Raw genomic sequence first — 13,102 nt, 5'->3', positions numbered from 1 at the left:
CGCTCCACACGCCTGGGAGTCCCTTTCTTTCTCTCCACAAGCACGTGTGTTGACTTCGTCGCACATGTGCATCTGCACAAGCGTTGAGCTCAGCAGAGCGTGTCTCTTGACACTTGATGTGCGTTGGCTGTGTCTGCGTGCTCCAGTGAAGAGAGAAACGGGAAATCATCTTGGTAGAGGCAACAAAGCAAAAGCGAGGCAGGATTGACATCTGCTCAACAGAGACGGATTCCCTGCGCTGACACAGTTCACAGTTACACGAGAAGCAATCTGAGCGGTCCGTCGACCGGAGACGTGTTTCCCAAGAGGTCGTTTAGCGAGTGAACAGCAGTGTGCGCGACTTTCAGGAGTGTGCCTGGAAAGTGCCAGAATCACCAGAGCATCTGTGCAAAAGCTGCTGCCTCTGTGACCGCATTGAGGCACGTTCCCGTGTCTCCGAGTACATAGACGGCTCTTCGCGTTCACTCCGAGGGAAACGGTCCGCTATTGCTTCTGTGCGTACAGACGCGATTCCCTTGTCTCTTGCGAACACAGGGAACTCTGTGCATCCAAATCTACAGGCTAAGGACGCGTCTGCATATGTTTTGGTGAACAATCGAGTGTGCGTGTTCTGACAGCTGCCTCTATGCAGACGTCTCCACAGAGCCACTTCTGAATGCCCCGCAGCCCAGGACTGAATGGATACACTAACAAGTGCACCGGTGTGAGCAAGCACATATGCAGAAGGACGTCTTTCATCTCACAGAAGCGCGAACGTCTTGGCGTTCAAGCACATGGCAGAAACAAGGTGTGAACAGATGAGCTGCTGCTATTTTCTCCGTTCGGCATGCTTCGTTGTAGCTCTCTTGCCGGTCGCCGGCTTAGCGGCTTGCTTTGCGCGACTAGGTCTGGGGAGAGAAGGAGATAGCGCCGGAAACCTTGCCTTTTGCCTTCTTCGGCGCTGGAACCTGGTTGCTGCGCCTTCTCTTTGTCCATGTGCACACACACGATTCCTCAGCGAAAACCATGCAGAAACCTTTCCACGAGCACCCAGGGATGTGCACCCAGCACCACGTGCACGCACACGCAGCTAGAGAAAAGCACCTACCTTTTCACACACTGATGCCTAAGCAAACGCGTGGCCACACACACGCACACATCCACAAGCGCGCCTACTCCCATCTATTGAGGGAAAGACGGACGAGCAACGTCCTGACAGGCTTGAGGGGAAAAACGTCCGTTGATGGTTGGCGTACTGCACGCCCGCCTACGGGGCTGCAGGGGAATCCACATTTGGAAGGTACCTGAAGATGTGTGCCTGTTCTTGGAGCTCCGCTAGTAGGGTAGCAAAGACACTCGTAGGCAGTACTGAATGCCGCTCCGTGCTACTTCTCCTCCGCTGGCAAATGCTTCACAGTCGCCCGAGGAAAGACGTTTAACAATCGATCTCCAAGAGGAACGAAACACATGATGCCATAAGGCGAAAGAATAGCAGGGCATCTCTTCACAAGCTTGTCCCTGATCTATAGCTGAGGGCAAACACTTGTGTGCTTGTGGGAGAGCGTGTGTCTTTCCTGGAAGCGTTTGGGAGTTTTGCTCAGACGCGTGTTTCCTCAAGTTCAAGAATCAAGATCTAGGATACCTGCAGACAGGTGCCTGTTTGTGTGGAGACAGTCTGTTTGAAACTGTGTTCCTCAGCGCCCGCTCTTTCTCCCCGTCGCTCCACACGCCTGGGAGTCCCTTTCTTTCTCTCCACAAGCACGTGTGTTGACTTCGTCGCACATGTGCATCTGCACAAGCGTTGAGCTCAGCAGAGCGTGTCTCTTGACACTTGATGTGCGTTGGCTGTGTCTGCGTGCTCCAGTGAAGAGAGAAACGGGAAATCATCTTGGTAGAGGCAACAAAGCAAAAGCGAGGCAGGATTGACATCTGCTCAACAGAGACGGATTCCCTGCGCTGACACAGTTCACAGTTACACGAGAAGCAATCTGAGCGGTCCATCGACCGGAGACGTGTTTCCCAAGAGGTCGTTTAGCGAGTGAACAGCAGTGTGCGCGACTTTCAGGAGTGTGCCTGGAAAGTGCCAGAATCACCAGAGCATCTGTGCAAAAGCTGCTGCCTCTGTGACCGCATTGAGGCACGTTCCCGTGTCTGCGAGTACATAGACGGCTCTTCGCGTTCACTCCGAGGGAAACGGTCCGCTATTGCTTCTGTGCGTACAGACGCGATTCCCTTGTCTCTTGCGAACACAGGGAACTCTGTGCATCCAAATGTACAGGCTAAGGACGCGTCTGCATATGTTTTGGTGAACAATCGAGTGTGCGTGTTCTGACAGCTGCCTCTATGCAGACGTCTCCACAGAGCCACTTCTGAATGCCCCGCAGCCCAGGACTGAATGGATACACTAACAAGTGCACCGGTGTGAGCAACCACATATGCAGAAGGACGTCTTTCATCTCACAGAAGCGCGAACGTCTTGGCGTTCAAGCACATGGCAGAAACAAGGTGTGAACAGATGAGCTGCTGCTATTTTCTCCGTTCGGCATGCTTCGTTGTAGCTCTCTTGCCGGTCGCCGGCTTAGCGGCTTGCTTTGCGCGACTAGGACTGGGGAGTGAAGGAGATAGCGCCGGAAACCTTGCCTTTTGCCTTCTTCGGCGCTGGAACCTGGTTGCTGCGCCTTCTCTTTGTCCATGTGCACACACACGATTCCTCAGCGAAAACCATGCAGAAACCTTACCTCGAGCACCCAGGGATGTGCACCCAGCACCACGTGCACGCACACGCAGCTAGAGAAAAGCACCTACCTTTTCACACACTGATGCCTAAGCAAACGCGTGGCCACACACACGCACACATCCGCAAGCGCGCCTACTCCCATCTATTGAGGGAAAGACGGACGAGCAACGTCCTGACACGCTTGAGGGCAAAAACGTCCGTTGATGGTTGGCGTACTGCACGCCCGCCTACGGGGCTGCAGGGGAATCCACATTTGGAAGGTACCTGAAGATGTGTGCCTGTTCTTGGAGCTCCGCTAGTAGGGTAGCAAAGACACTCGTAGGCAGTACTGAATGCTGCTCCGTGCTACTTCTCCTCCGCTGGCAAATGCTTCACAGTCGCCCTAGGAAAGACGTTTAACAATCGATCTCCAAGAGGAACGAAACACATGATGCCATAAGGCGAAAGAATAGCAGGGCATCTCTTCACAAGCTTGTCCCTGATCTATAGCTGAGGGCAAACACTTGTGTGCTTGTGGGAGAGCGTGTGTCTTTCCTGGAAGCGTTTGGGAGTTTTGCTCAGACGCGTGTTTCCTCAAGTTCAAGAATCAAGATCTAGGATACCTGCAGACAGGTGCCTGTTTGTGTGGAGACAGTCTGTTTGAAACTGTGTTCCTCAGCGCCCGCTCTTTCTCCCCGTCGCTCCACACGCCTGGGAGTCCCTTTCTTTCTCTCCACAAGCACGTGTGTTGACTTCGTCGCACATGTGCATCTGCACAAGCGTTGAGCTCAGCAGAGTGTGTCTCTTGACACTTGATGTGCGTTGGCTGTGTCTGCCTGCTCCAGTGAAGAGAGAAACGGGAAATCATCTTGGTAGAGGCAACAAAGCAAAAGCGAGGCAGGATTGACATCTGCTCAACAGAGACGGATTCCCTGCGCTGACACAGTTCACAGTTACACGAGAAGCAATCTGAGCGGTCCATCGACCGGAGACGTGTTTCCCAAGAGGTCGTTTAGCGAGTGAACAGCAGTGTGCGCGACTTTCAGGAGTGTGCGTGGAAAGTGCCAGAATCACCAGAGCATCTGTGCAAAAGCTGCTGCCTCTGTGACCGCATTGAGGCACGTTCCCGTGTCTGCGAGTATATAGACGGCTCTTTCGCGTTCGCTCCGAGGGAAACGGTCCGCTATTGCTTCTGTGCGTACAGACGCGATTCCCTTGTCTCTTGCGAACACAGGGAACTCTGTGCATCCAAATGTACAGGCTAAGGACGCGTCTGCATATGTTTTGGTGAACAATCGAGTGTGCGTGTTCTGACAGCTGCCTCTATGCAGACGTCTCCACAGAGCCACTTCTGAATGCCCCGCAGCCCAGGACTGAATGGATACACTAACAAGTGCACCGGTGTGAGCAACCACATATGCAGAAGGACGTCTTTCATCTCACAGAAGCGCGAACGTCTTGGCGTTCAAGCACATGGCAGAAACAAGGTGTGAACAGATGAGCTGCTGCTATTTTCTCCGTTCGGCATGCTTCGTTGTAGCTCTCTTGCCGGTCGCCGGCTTAGCGGCTTGCTTTGCGCGACTAGGACTGGGGAGTGAAGGAGATAGCGCCGGAAACCTTGCCTTTTGCCTTCTTCGGCGCTGGAACCTGGTTGCTGCGCCTTCTCTTTGTCCATGTGCACACACACGATTCCTCAGCGAAAACCATGCAGAAACCTTACCTCGAGCACCCAGGGATGTGCACCCAGCACCACGTGCACGCACACGCAGCTAGAGAAAAGCACCTACCTTTTCACACACTGATGCCTAAGCAAACGCGTGGCCACACACACGCACACATCCGCAAGCGCGCCTACTCCCATCTATTGAGGGAAAGACGGACGAGCAACGTCCTGACAGGCTTGAGGGCAAAAACGTCCGTTGATGGTTGGCGTACTGCACGCCCGCCTACGGGGCTGCAGGGGAATCCACATTTGGAAGGTACCTGAAGATGTGTGCCTGTTCTTGGAGCTCCGCTAGTAGGGTAGCAAAGACACTCGTAGGCAGTACTGAATGCTGCTCCGTGCTACTTCTCCTCCGCTGGCAAATGCTTCACAGTCGCCCTAGGAAAGACGTTTAACAATCGATCTCCAAGAGGAACGAAACACATGATGCCATAAGGCGAAAGAATAGCAGGGCATCTCTTCACAAGCTTGTCCCTGATCTATAGCTGAGGGCAAACACTTGTGTGCTTGTGGGAGAGCGTGTGTCTTTCCTGGAAGCGTTTGGGAGTTTTGCTCAGACGCGTGTTTCCTCAAGTTCAAGAATCAAGATCTAGGATACCTGCAGACAGGTGCCTGTTTGTGTGGAGACAGTCTGTTTGAAACTGTGTTCCTCAGCGCCCGCTCTTTCTCCCCGTCGCTCCACACGCCTGGGAGTCCCTTTCTTTCTCTCCACAAGCACGTGTGTTGACTTCGTCGCACATGTGCATCTGCACAAGCGTTGAGCTCAGCAGAGTGTGTCTCTTGACACTTGATGTGCGTTGGCTGTGTCTGCCTGCTCCAGTGAAGAGAGAAACGGGAAATCATCTTGGTAGAGGCAACAAAGCAAAAGCGAGGCAGGATTGACATCTGCTCAACAGAGACGGATTCCCTGCGCTGACACAGTTCACAGTTACACGAGAAGCAATCTGAGCGGTCCATCGACCGGAGACGTGTTTCCCAAGAGGTCGTTTAGCGAGTGAACAGCAGTGTGCGCGACTTTCAGGAGTGTGCGTGGAAAGTGCCAGAATCACCAGAGCATCTGTGCAAAAGCTGCTGCCTCTGTGACCGCATTGAGGCACGTTCCCGTGTCTGCGAGTATATAGACGGCTCTTTCGCGTTCACTCCGAGGGAAACGGTCCGCTATTGCTTCTGTGCGTACAGACGCGATTCCCTTGTCTCTTGCGAACACAGGGAACTCTGTGCATCCAAATCTACAGGCTAAGGACGCGTCTGCATATGTTTTGGTGAACAATCGAGTGTGCGTGTTCTGACAGCTGCCTCTATGCAGACGTCTCCACAGAGCCACTTCTGAATGCCCCGCAGCCCAGGACGGAATGGATACACTAACAAGTGCACCGGTGTGAGCAACCACATATGCAGAAGGACGTCTTTCATCTCACAGAAGCGCGAACGTCTTGGCGTTCAAGCACATGGCAGAAACAAGGTGTGAACAGATGAGCTGCTGCTATTTTCTCCGTTCGGCATGCTTCGTTGTAGCTCTCTTGCCGGTCGCCGGCTTAGCGGCTTGCTTTGCGCGACTAGGACTGGGGAGTGAAGGAGATAGCGCCGGAAACCTTGCCTTTTGCCTTCTTCGGCGCTGGAACCTGGTTGCTGCGCCTTCTCTTTGTCCATGTGCACACACACGATTCCTCAGCGAAAACCATGCAGAAACCTTACCTCGAGCACCCAGGGATGTGCACCCAGCACCACGTGCACGCACACGCAGCTAGAGAAAAGCACCTACCTTTTCACACACTGATGCCTAAGCAAACGCGTGGCCACACACACGCACACATCCGCAAGCGCGCCTACTCCCATCTATTGAGGGAAAGACGGACGAGCAACGTCCTGACAGGCTTGAGGGCAAAAACGTCCGTTGATGGTTGGCGTACTGCACGCCCGCCTACGGGGCTGCAGGGGAATCCACATTTGGAAGGTACCTGAAGATGTGTGCCTGTTCTTGGAGCTCCGCTAGTAGGGTAGCAAAGACACTCGTAGGCAGTACTGAATGCTGCTCCGTGCTACTTCTCCTCCGCTGGCAAATGCTTCACAGTCGCCCTAGGAAAGACGTTTAACAATCGATCTCCAAGAGGAACGAAACACATGATGCCATAAGGCGAAAGAATAGCAGGGCATCTCTTCACAAGCTTGTCCCTGATCTATAGCTGAGGGCAAACACTTGTGTGCTTGTGGGAGAGCGTGTGTCTTTCCTGGAAGCGTTTGGGAGTTTTGCTCAGACGCGTGTTTCCTCAAGTTCAAGAATCAAGATCTAGGATACCTGCAGACAGGTGCCTGTTTGTGTGGAGACAGTCTGTTTGAAACTGTGTTCCTCAGCGCCCGCTCTTTCTCCCCGTCGCTCCACACGCCTGGGAGTCCCTTTCTTTCTCTCCACAAGCACGTGTGTTGACTTCGTCGCACATGTGCATCTGCACAAGCGTTGAGCTCAGCAGAGTGTGTCTCTTGACACTTGATGTGCGTTGGCTGTGTCTGCGTGCTCCAGTGAAGAGAGAAACGGGAAATCATCTTGGTAGAGGCAACAAAGCAAAAGCGAGGCAGGATTGACATCTGCTCAACAGAGACGGATTCCCTGCGCTGACACAGTTCACAGTTACACGAGAAGCAATCTGAGCGGTCCATCGACCGGAGACGTGTTTCCCAAGAGGTCGTTTAGCGAGTGAACAGCAGTGTGCGCGACTTTCAGGAGTGTGCCTGGAAAGTGCCAGAATCACCAGAGCATCTGTGCAAAAGCTGCTGCCTCTGTGACCGCATTGAGGCACGTTCCCGTGTCTGCGAGTATATAGACGGCTCTTTCGCGTTCGCTCCGAGGGAAACGGTCCGCTATTGCTTCTGTGCGTACAGACGCGATTCCCTTGTCTCTTGCGAACACAGGGAACTCTGTGCATCCAAATCTACAGGCTAAGGACGCGTCTGCATATGTTTTGGTGAACAATCGAGTGTGCGTGTTCTGACAGCTGCCTCTATGCAGACGTCTCCACAGAGCCACTTCTGAATGCCCCGCAGCCCAGGACTGAATGGATACACTAACAAGTGCACCGGTGTGAGCAACCACATATGCAGAAGGACGTCTTTCATCTCACAGAAGCGCGAACGTCTTGGCGTTCAAGCACATGGCAGAAACAAGGTGTGAACAGATGCGCTGCTGCTATTTTCTCCGTTCGGCATGCTTCGTTGTAGCTCTCTTGCCGGTCGCCGGCTTAGCGGCTTGCTTTGCGCGACTAGGACTGGGGAGTGAAGGAGATAGCGCCGGAAACCTTGCCTTTTGCCTTCTTCGGCGCTGGAACCTGGTTGCTGCGCCTTCTCTTTGTCCATGTGCAAACACACGATTCCTCAGCGAAAACCATGCAGAAACCTTACCTCGAGCACCCAGGGATGTGCACCCAGCACCACGTGCACGCACACGCAGCTAGAGAAAAGCACCTACCTTTTCACACACTGATGCCTAAGCAAACGCGTGGCCACACACACGCACACATCCGCAAGCGCGCCTACTCCCATCTATTGAGGGAAAGACGGACGAGCAACGTCCTGACAGGCTTGAGGGGAAAAACGTCCGTTGATGGTTGGCGTACTGCACGCCCGCCTACGGGGCTGCAGGGGAATCCACATTTGGAAGGTACCTGAAGATGTGTGCCTGCTCTTGGAGCTCCGCTAGTAGGGTAGCAAAGACACTCGTAGGCAGTACTGAATGCTGCTCCGTGCTACTTCTCCTCCGCTGGCAAATGCTTCACAGTCGCCCTAGGAAAGACGTTTAACAATCGATCTCCAAGAGAAACGAAACACATGATGCCATAAGGCGAAAGAATAGCAGGGCATCTCTTCACAAGCTTGTCCCTGATCTATAGCTGAGGGCAAACACTTGTGTGCTTGTGGGAGAGCCTGTGTCTTTCCTGGAAGCGTTTGGGAGTTTTGCTCAGACGCGTGTTTCCTCAAGTTCAAGAATCAAGATCTAGGATACCTGCAGACAGGTGCCTGTTTGTGTGGAGACAGTCTGTTTGAAACTGTGTTCCTCAGCGCCCGCTCTTTCTCCCCGTCGCTCCACACGCCTGGGAGTCCCTTTCTTTCTCTCCACAAGCACGTGTGTTGACTTCGTCGCACATGTGCATCTGCACAAGCGTTGAGCTCAGCAGAGTGTGTCTCTTGACACTTGATGTGCGTTGGCTGTGTCTGCGTGCTCCAGTGAAGAGAGAAACGGGAAATCATCTTGGTAGAGGCAACAAAGCAAAAGCGAGGCAGGATTGACATCTGCTCAACAGAGACGGATTCCCTGCGCTGACACAGTTCACAGTTACACGAGAAGCAATCTGAGCGGTCCATCGACCGGAGACGTGTTTCCCAAGAGGTCGTTTAGCGAGTGAACAGCAGTGTGCGCGACTTTCAGGAGTGTGCCTGGAAAGTGCCAGAATCACCAGAGCATCTGTGCAAAAGCTGCTGCCTCTGTGACCGCATTGAGGCACGTTCCCGTGTCTGCGAGTACATAGACGGCTCTTCGCGTTCACTCCGAGGGAAACGGTCCGCTATTGCTTCTGTGCGTACAGACGCGATTCCCTTGTCTCTTGCGAACACAGGGAACTCTGTGCATCCAAATCTACAGGCTAAGGACGCGTCTGCATATGTTTTGGTGAACAATCGAGTGTGCGTGTTCTGACAGCTGCCTCTATGCAGACGTCTCCACAGAGCCACTTCTGAATGCCCCGCAGCCCAGGACTGAATGGATACACTAACAAGTGCACCGGTGTGAGCAACCACATATGCAGAAGGACGTCTTTCATCTCACAGAAGCGCGAACGTCTTGGCGTTCAAGCACATGGCAGAAACAAGGTGTGAACAGATGCGCTGCTGCTATTTTCTCCGTTCGGCATGCTTCGTTGTAGCTCTCTTGCCGGTCGCCGGCTTAGCGGCTTGCTTTGCGCGACTAGGACTGGGGAGTGAAGGAGATAGCGCCGGAAACCTTGCCTTTTGCCTTCTTCGGCGCTGGAACCTGGTTGCTGCGCCTTCTCTTTGTCCATGTGCACACACACGATTCCTCAGCGAAAACCATGCAGAAACCTTACCTCGAGCACCAAGGGATGTGCACCCAGCCCCACGTGCACGCACACGCAGCTAGAGAAAAGCACCTACCTTTTCACACACTGATGCCTAAGCAAACGCGTGGCCACACACACGCACACATCCGCAAGCGCGCCTACTCCCATCTATTGAGGGAAAGACGGACGAGCAACGTCCTGACAGGCTTGAGGGGAAAAACGTCCGTTGATGGTTGGCGTACTGCACGCCCGCCTACGGGGCTGCAGGGGAATCCACATTTGGAAGGTACCTGAAGATGTGTGCCTGCTCTTGGAGCTCCGCTAGTAGGGTAGCAAAGACACTCGTAGGCAGTACTGAATGCTGCTCCGTGCTACTTCTCCTCCGCTGGCAAATGCTTCACAGTCGCCCGAGGAAAGACGTTTAACAATCGATCTCCAAGAAAAACGAAACACATGATGCCATAAGGCGAAAGAATAGCAGGGCATCTCTTCACAAGCTTGTCCCTGATCTATAGCTGAGGGCAAACACTTGTGTGCTTGTGGGAGAGCGTGTGTCTTTCCTGGAAGCGTTTGGGAGTTTTGCTCAGACGCGTGTTTCCTCAAGTTCAAGAATCAAGATCTAGGATACCTGCAGACAGGTGCCTGTTTGTGTGGAGACAGTCTGTTTGAAACTGTGTTCCTCAGCGCCCGCTCTTTCTCCCCGTCGCTCCACACGCCTGGGAGTCCCTTTCTTTCTCTCCACAAGCACGTGTGTTGACTTCGTCGCACATGTGCATCTGCACAAGCGTTGAGCTCAGCAGAGCGTGTCTCTTGACACTTGATGTGCGTTGGCTGTGTCTGCGTGCTCCAGTGAAGAGAGAAACGGGAAATCATCTTGGTAGAGGCAACAAAGCAAAAGCGAGGCAGGATTGACATCTGCTCAACAGAGACGGATTCCCTGCGCTGACACAGTTCACAGTTACACGAGAAGCAATCTGAGCGGTCCGTCGACCGGAGACGTGTTTCCCAAGAGGTCGTTTAGCGAGTGAACAGCAGTGTGAGCGACTTTCAGGAGTGTGCCTGGAAAGTGCCAGAATCACCAGAGCATCTGTGCAAAAGCTGCTGCCTCTGTGACCGCATTGAGGCACGTTCCCGTGTCTCCGAGTACATAGACGGCTCTTCGCGTTCACTCCGAGGGAAACGGTCCGCTATTGCTTCTGTGCGTACAGACGCGATTCCCTTGTCTCTTGCGAACACAGGGAACTCTGTGCATCCAAATCTACAGGCTAAGGACGCGTCTGCATATGTTTTGGTGAACAATCGAGTGTGCGTGTTCTGACAGCTGCCTCTATGCAGACGTCTCCACAGAGCCACTTCTGAATGCCCCGCAGCCCAGGACTGAATGGATACACTAACAAGTGCACCGGTGTGAGCAAGCACATATGCAGAAGGACGTCTTTCATCTCACAGAAGCGCGAACGTCTTGGCGTTCAAGCACATGGCAGAAACAAGGTGTGAACAGATGAGCTGCTGCTATTTTCTCCGTTCGGCATGCTTCGTTGTAGCTCTCTTGCCGGTCGCCGGCTTAGCGGCTTGCTTTACGCGACTAGGTCTGGGGAGAGAAGGAGATAGCGCCGGAAACCTTGCCTTTTGCCTTCTTCGGCGCTGGAACCTGGTTGCTGCGCCTTCTCTTTGTCCATGTGCACACACACGATTCCTCAGCGAAAACCATGCAGAAACCTTTCCACGAGCACCCAGGGATGTGCACCCAGCACCACGTGCACGCACACGCAGCTAGAGAAAAGCACCTACCTTTTCACACACTGATGCCTAAGCAAACGCGTGGCCACACACACGCACACATCCACAAGCGCGCCTACTCCCATCTATTGAGGGAAAGACGGACGAGCAACGTCCTGACAGGCTTGAGGGGAAAAACGTCCGTTGATGGTTGGCGTACTGCACGCCCGCCTACGGGGCTGCAGGGGAATCCACATTTGGAAGGTACCTGAAGATGTGTGCCTGTTCTTGGAGCTCCGCTAGTAGGGTAGCAAAGACACTCGTAGGCAGTACTGAATGCCGCTCCGTGCTACTTCTCCTCCGCTGGCAAATGCTTCACAGTCGCCCGAGGAAAGACGTTTAACAATCGATCTCCAAGAGGAACGAAACACATGATGCCATAAGGCGAAAGAATAGCAGGGCATCTCTTCACAAGCTTGTCCCTGATCTATAGCTGAGGGCAAACACTTGTGTGCTTGTGGGAGAGCGTGTGTCTTTCCTGGAAGCGTTTGGGAGTTTTGCTCAGACGCGTGTTTCCTCAAGTTCAAGAATCAAGATCTAGGATACCTGCAGACAGGTGCCTGTTTGTGTGGAGACAGTCTGTTTGAAACTGTGTTCCTCAGCGCCCGCTCTTTCTCCCCGTCGCTCCACACGCCTGGGAGTCCCTTTCTTTCTCTCCACAAGCACGTGTGTTGACTTCGTCGCACATGTGCATCTGCACAAGCGTTGAGCTCAGCAGAGCGTGTCTCTTGACACTTGATGTGCGTTGGCTGTGTCTGCGTGCTCCAGTGAAGAGAGAAACGGGAAATCATCTTGGTAGAGGCAACAAAGCAAAAGCGAGGCAGGATTGACATCTGCTCAACAGAGACGGATTCCCTGCGCTGACACAGTTCACAGTTACACGAGAAGCAATCTGAGCGGTCCATCGACCGGAGACGTGTTTCCCAAGAGGTCGTTTAGCGAGTGAACAGCAGTGTGCGCGACTTTCAGGAGTGTGCCTGGAAAGTGCCAGAATCACCAGAGCATCTGTGCAAAAGCTGCTGCCTCTGTGACCGCATTGAGGCACGTTCCCGTGTCTGCGAGTACATAGACGGCTCTTCGCGTTCACTCCGAGGGAAACGGTCCGCTATTGCTTCTGTGCGTACAGACGCGATTCCCTTGTCTCTTGCGAACACAGGGAACTCTGTGCATCCAAATGTACAGGCTAAGGACGCGTCTGCATATGTTTTGGTGAACAATCGAGTGTGCGTGTTCTGACAGCTGCCTCTATGCAGACGTCTCCACAGAGCCACTTCTGAATGCCCCGCAGCCCAGGACTGAATGGATACACTAACAAGTGCACCGGTGTGAGCAACCACATATGCAGAAGGACGTCTTTCATCTCACAGAAGCGCGAACGTCTTGGCGTTCAAGCACATGGCAGAAACAAGGTGTGAACAGATGAGCTGCTGCTATTTTCTCCGTTCGGCATGCTTCGTTGTAGCTCTCTTGCCGGTCGCCGGCTTAGCGGCTTGCTTTGCGCGACTAGGACTGGGGAGTGAAGGAGATAGCGCCGGAAACCTTGCCTTTTGCCTTCTTCGGCGCTGGAACCTGGTTGCTGCGCCTTCTCTTTGTCCATGTGCACACACACGATTCCTCAGCGAAAACCATGCAGAAACCTTACCTCGAGCACCCAGGGATGTGCACCCAGCACCACGTGCACGCACACGCAGCTAGAGAAAAGCACCTACCTTTTCACACACTGATGCCTAAGCAAACGCGTGGCCACACACACGCACACATCCGCAAGCGCGCCTACTCCCATCTATTGAGGGAAAGACGGACGAGCAACGTCCTGACAGGCTTGAGGGCAAAAACGTCCGT

The sequence above is a fragment of the Patagioenas fasciata genome, chromosome 2 (assembly GCF_037038585.1).
Source record: "Patagioenas fasciata isolate bPatFas1 chromosome 2, bPatFas1.hap1, whole genome shotgun sequence".
In the NCBI taxonomy this organism is placed as follows: domain Eukaryota; kingdom Metazoa; phylum Chordata; class Aves; order Columbiformes; family Columbidae; genus Patagioenas; species Patagioenas fasciata.
This window is presented reverse-complemented; position numbering follows the sequence as displayed.